Here is a 6,164-nt window from a genome sequence, read left to right on the forward strand (position 1 = left end):
CAGGCATGGCCATCACATATTTTCAAGCTGTAAGAGATAGAGAAAGAATGATATCACAATGTTAAACATCTAGAAGTGTTGAATTCCCAGCATACCACACTGGTTGTTTGACCCAAGGTCAATCTTGTATCTGTCTCATACACCTGTTCACATCTTTGTCTTGGATACACTATTTCTTTAAGTGGTGCACTTGTAGTGTAGACAAAGTTAAAAATTCCTATCACAGATACAATTGCTCAAAAACTGACAAAACAATGGATTAACAAAGACACTTTATAGATTTTTTTTTTCAGTTTTACTTTCTCTGAGTGCCTGATGTGCTGTAAAACTCCAAAACAAGATGAGTCATTTAGTGAATCTCAAGACAAATCATATCTCTTCGTGAACTGTACGTTGAAAAAGATAATCACTCAAGGGAGCTTATGGCAGGTACTTGATTACCAAGGCACTCAATAACACTGAGACCAAGTTTGACATCGCCAATGAGCATGAAGCCCTTGATGAATTGAACTCAATATGTTGGGGGATTCGGTGCTTCAGCGCCATTTTTCATGATTGTGGCGCTAATGTTGTAAGCAAGATCATTAATTGCACTGAAGGCGGCAGGGGAACAGAATGTGCCAGGAGTCAGGTGCAGACCTGAGACGCACACATGTTTTCATTTCGCAAATATCACTGATTTATGACAGCAAATAACAATTTAGGTACACTATACTGCAGGTATGAAGAACACAAACAATGCTGTGCAGAGCGTACTGTGTAATAAACATTTGTGTCATCTCTGGATCTAAACCAAAAAACACAGAGCCCAGTGACTTTTCCTCAGTTTGTTCTCACAGAAGGATTGCTACTCAAACTTATCTACCTCACATTTTTTGGTGCTGGTCACAGTCAGATCAGGGAGAAGTGATGCCAGAGGCTACAGCTCACTGCCAGAACCATGGTGGGAACAGTTCTGTGCTTCATGGAGCACATTACCAAAAAACAACTGTTGGTTCAGTAGCAAGACTTCAATCTGCTGTTGTGTTGACAGCTCTAATCACTTTCTATTAGAGAGTAGATATTAGTCTTCCAAAACCCTGTAAGATATAAAACTATCATACACTCATTATGTGATTAGACTATACTTGCTGTAGTGAAAACATATTTATTTTTATGTTATAAGAGGTGACAATTATTGCTGTAAACCATTTAATTCCATTAATGAAATGCAATTAAATCCTACAGGGCTAAGAATAAAATGCATGGTTAAACGTCTAATTAGAATTAGTTTGTCAGTAAAGGGAAACATAGGGATAAGTGTGTATTACTGGTAAGGTAGTCTGTAGTCGATGTTACTATACAGTATTTTCCTATTTTCCTCTGAATATTAAAAGTGAACGATAAATATCTCCCACAGTTTTTTTTTAAGATTGCTCACTCACATACTCAGTGCTGGATCCTTTTCGATTTTAGCACTGAAATCTTAATCTATAATTCAAAATGTTTACAATCTTAAATCTGTTGATCAGAGTATAGAAGAAGATGACATATATAATTCATCATTAATCATAAATGTGACTGTAAATTCTGTACATAACAGAGACAAGCTTGGAAGAAAGAAAAGGGCAAAAAGTCTGGGCACATATTGCCCAGGAAAGTCTCACTGAGGGTTTAATTACTGTTCAATACGAATTAAGGATGAAAAGATTCAGTCTGACATGAGGGAGGACTGCGGATTACCACTGATCAACATTCTTAATGCTCTGTAAGATTGATTGTTCCAAATGCAGAAGTGTGTGAACCAAAAGGTCCTTTGGCATCTAAGAGTGACTGTGTTGTTTCCTTACTCTATGGTTAGCATGCCACGCAAAACGATCACTGACTACTGAGCATATTAATGTGGTGCAGGGTTAAACTGGATAGAAATTTCTCCCCAAATCCGCTCAAATAAAAAGATACGGCACAAGGGAAAAGACAATGGTGACAGGAACCTTGTTCTGTTTTACCGTATCAAACATCAGTCTGTTCACTGCAGGCAATAACATATCTACTCCTGAACATCCTGATAATTTCCATCCTAGCAAAATGTCAATGAATTAATAATGGCCGAAGAGAGGAGGGGAACACAGCTGTGGGTTTAAAGAATTCATCAAAGAAAATAATTAAAAAATGTGTTTTTTTTTAAATTCAACAAATCCCAAGCTCTTTTCTCAAACCTCCCCTCAAGCCATATACTGTGTCTAAAGGTGTACTTGCACCTATGCTACAGTGTTCAAAGCACATGTGACATTACAGTACAATGTGTACTGGTGCATTCTAAGAGCAAAAACTGCCCAGTAAGTGTTATAAAAAGCATCTGGCAAGGGCTGCTGAAGGTTATAATGAATTGCTGTAATTCTGACAAATGTAAGGGTACCTGAGCCCCCCCCCGGCTACCCTTATTGCACTAACCTTAGCCTACTGGCAGCCAGTCAAGCAGGAACAAGGCAGGGGGTGAAGGAAGAATGACAGAGGAAAGTGACAAGCCTGGCCTGACTAGGATTCAGGTAAAGCAGTCACTCCCTGGATAATTATCACATAGGTTATTAGTGGTCAGTGTAAGTAGCAATTAATCACATCTGAGAATGGTAAAAGGTCGCAAAAGTTCAGATGCAAGGTGCACATGGAGGCAAGCTGAGGACAGGAGTTTGACGGATGATAGCCATCTTGGCTTCTTTGTCATTTCCATTCCCAACCCCGCTGTGCTAAAGACTTACAGAATACAGGATATTATTCTTTATAATCTCCAATCCAGGAGCGGGTGCCTGCATGCAGTTGGGATGCACTGTAGGATTGAGCCTGTGATTGTGTGCCTTATTTATCTATTTATTTATTCATTGGTACCAGACAGAGCTAAATAGTTTCAACAGGCTCGGCATTGAAAGGCCAGCTTTTATGTTAGATTAGCCTGTTTATAGCGATGTCGCTGAGCTCCAGATGGATCAATATGGCTGGGATTTCTGGAGGCAAGCGCTCCGTGTATCAGGTGAATTATGATAGCTGAAAAGAGTGGAAATACGCTTTTGGTGGACAAAGGGAGCTGCGGAGCCTAGTCAAAGCAGCCAAAAATACAGACAACATAGTGACAGAGCATCGGGGCACACATTGGAAGTAAATTATATTACCTTCCAATGGTGCAGAGGTAAATACCCTGTTTACATAATTGTGTGTTTGTCCTATGAAATACGATCCCAGAAGGTATATGAATACTGCACTCAGGCAAAGAGTAGTCCTTTCACGCAGTCTGAAAGCTGAATTTGTTGGTGATGCATTATGCTAATCAAGCTATTTATTTCCACAACTATGGTCTCGTATACCTGTCACCGACAGCCATTACAGCAAGGCTTGATCAAAACCTTGAATGTTGGCAGCTTCTCACTGAGAGAGGTGATGAGGGCTGAGCATGCTACTTTTTGTATGTACTCCAGAGCCTCTATTCATACTGAAGCATGTCCTCTAAGGCAGCTCCGTGGCTTTGATAGTATGGAGTGAGAGGGCCCATCTCTCCCCAGGGTCTGATATAATGAGAGTGAGCTTACTAAACATGATCTGCAGCTCTCTCAAATAAGCTACTTGAAACAGCTCGAGCCTGAAACTGTACAACAAACAGCACTGATTCATTTGTACACATGCTCTGGCTCTCTCTCTCTCTCTCTCTCTCTTTCTCTCTCCCGCTCTGTGAGCTGTACGAGGGGGTGGGGTAGGGGGCTAATGTGTTTTAATATGTCATAGAGGGTGATACAGAGATGGAGAAAGAGCCCAGAGAGACACGGGAGCCGAGCTTTGTGAGCATCCATTCAGAACTCGAACATAAAAAAATCTGGTTTTCCAGTTTAATTATTTCCTGTTAGCACAAAGAAAATGTGAAGTGACAGATTTTAAATGATTGCATTCATGATTTGCATTTGTATGAGTATGAATAGGAATGCACTGTATAGTTGTTAGCGGAATAATGTTTTAATAGTGCTGTTTCTCATTCTCTGTCATTATCTGCTTTGGGGTCTTATCACTTGGCAGCGGGGAGCCTGGTAATCAACAGAGATATTATATTGACAACAAGGTATTTCTTTTGTCAAACAAATCAGAAATATCAAGTAGACTGGGAGTCAGCAAGATTTAACAGTGCTACAGAAATACATTTCCTGTCCCTGAATACACTTTTCCAAGAGAGAATTTTATTTGCTGAATACCGGTTTCCCTCTATTTAACCTTAAAGTGACCGAACATTTCCCACACAGGCAATTTCTGTCTGAAATATTGTGAGGAATAGAATAACATCTATAGTGGAGTTATATTGCACTTGAGGTCTTTGAAATCCAACTCAACTCTGCCAGCCTGCTTTTGTGGCCTAATTTAAGAAGTGGAGCGCTATTTCTCCTGTTCCCCTGCCCTTTTTTCATGTCCTGCTTAACACAGAAAAACCAGTTACTGCATCTAAAAGTCCATGTAATTAGCATCGTTCAAAAATGCATTACCAAGGCGATCCAGTCCTAATGCATGTGGTAGAGGCTAGTGTCACACAATTCATTATAAGTTTGCAGCAGAGATTCTACATTCAATGAATAAAGGGCTTGAGAGTAATACACCTGCATTCACAGCCACCCCACACTCTGTAATCTGTCTACATAAACATCCCCACAGCTGCACAATCTCGGCCTAATTGTCAAGCTGATGATGAATCTGATGTTGGTGAAGCAAAGAATCTTTTCTCATCTTACCATTAACTGAGATAATTAGCTGCAGCTGCCTTAACTGTCAAAAAGAAAGCCAGTTTCAAACTTGCTTTAAAGCGTCAGAAGTAATTTCTCTATGTTGTATCAGATAAAGGAAAATTTCAGTCAAGGTTTAAATGCACAGCGAAATTAAATGTTTGCACTGTACCAGTAAAATATATGACAGTTATCTAATTGGCAAGTGGAGGTAAGAATTCAATGTTCCTGTGCCGTTATATCATTTTAGAGATTTATAGGAGCTGCCATTAGTGTTCATCTGACCTAACTAAAACTCTTCCTGCCTATGCTTTTTTTGAGTCAAGCCCCAGACTATTCCCTCACTGCCCTCAATAATGGCCTCAATTTAAGCTTTACTGTGCCTTACCTTCCCCTTATTTTCGCTTCCCTTTGAGATACCAAAGCTTTTCTCGCTCTGAGCTGCTGGAAATAATCACAGAACATGAGATGAATAAAAGTGCTGTGTTTTGTGGAAGTTTTCCTGCTCTGACTTTGTGTGTTTTGTATTCTTGTGCATGCGCATGCTTTGTACAGAAGAAAGCCAGGTGACAGCTCTGATAAACGCTTCCGCTTATACTCTAGTTCCCTTTGAAAATAATGAAATTATGTGTGAACAATAGATAAAGAAAGCATCAGACCTTTATTTGAAGCACTCGTCCAAAACAGACCCACTGTCTGTATGACTGTAAGTAATGTGTGTTTACACTGGCAGGCAATCATACATGTACAAAGGCGTGGGACGAACGGAATATATACATTCGAGGAAGGTGGAATATGCACTTCATGTTGATTGTAAAGGTGGAGGAACATTATACATGACACCGCAATGTGTAGAAATTTGTGGCATTTCTGCTGACCCTGTGATGCTGGCATGTTTTTCTAGTAGATGCATTAGTGGGATGAAAGGCAGAATACCAATACAGTGTATAATCATGTTTTTTAAACCACCTTGTGACAGAGAGATTTCCATTTTCGCTGAGTTTATGATCACTCAAGAGCAATAAACAGAAATTGAAACAGGAGGAATCCTTTGAATTCTCTGACAGATAACTTGTGTTGCTCAAGGTTTTGACCACCCAAAGGCAACAAAGAGTCAACAGAGGTATGTAATAACAACCAGCTAGCAGTGTATCTCATTCCAACATACTTTCTTTGGCTATCAATTATTATGTTGTCACCCAAGGCAGCACTAAAGCAAGCTGAGAAAGAACACAACATTTGCATGCCTCCACTGCTAAAACACAACTGTTTGCAATTCTTGCAGAATAAGCATTTGTGAATTAAAGGTGGAACAATAGAAGGACGTTAAATATTCTCAAAATGTGCAAGGTAAGCAAAAGTGCATTAATACTGTAAGCAATGTGAATAATTAAGATCTTTCATCATTCAGGTACCACTGGGTTCACCAAATAG

This window comes from Larimichthys crocea, chromosome III (assembly GCF_000972845.2).
Source record: "Larimichthys crocea isolate SSNF chromosome III, L_crocea_2.0, whole genome shotgun sequence".
Lineage (NCBI taxonomy): Eukaryota > Metazoa > Chordata > Actinopteri > Sciaenidae > Larimichthys > Larimichthys crocea.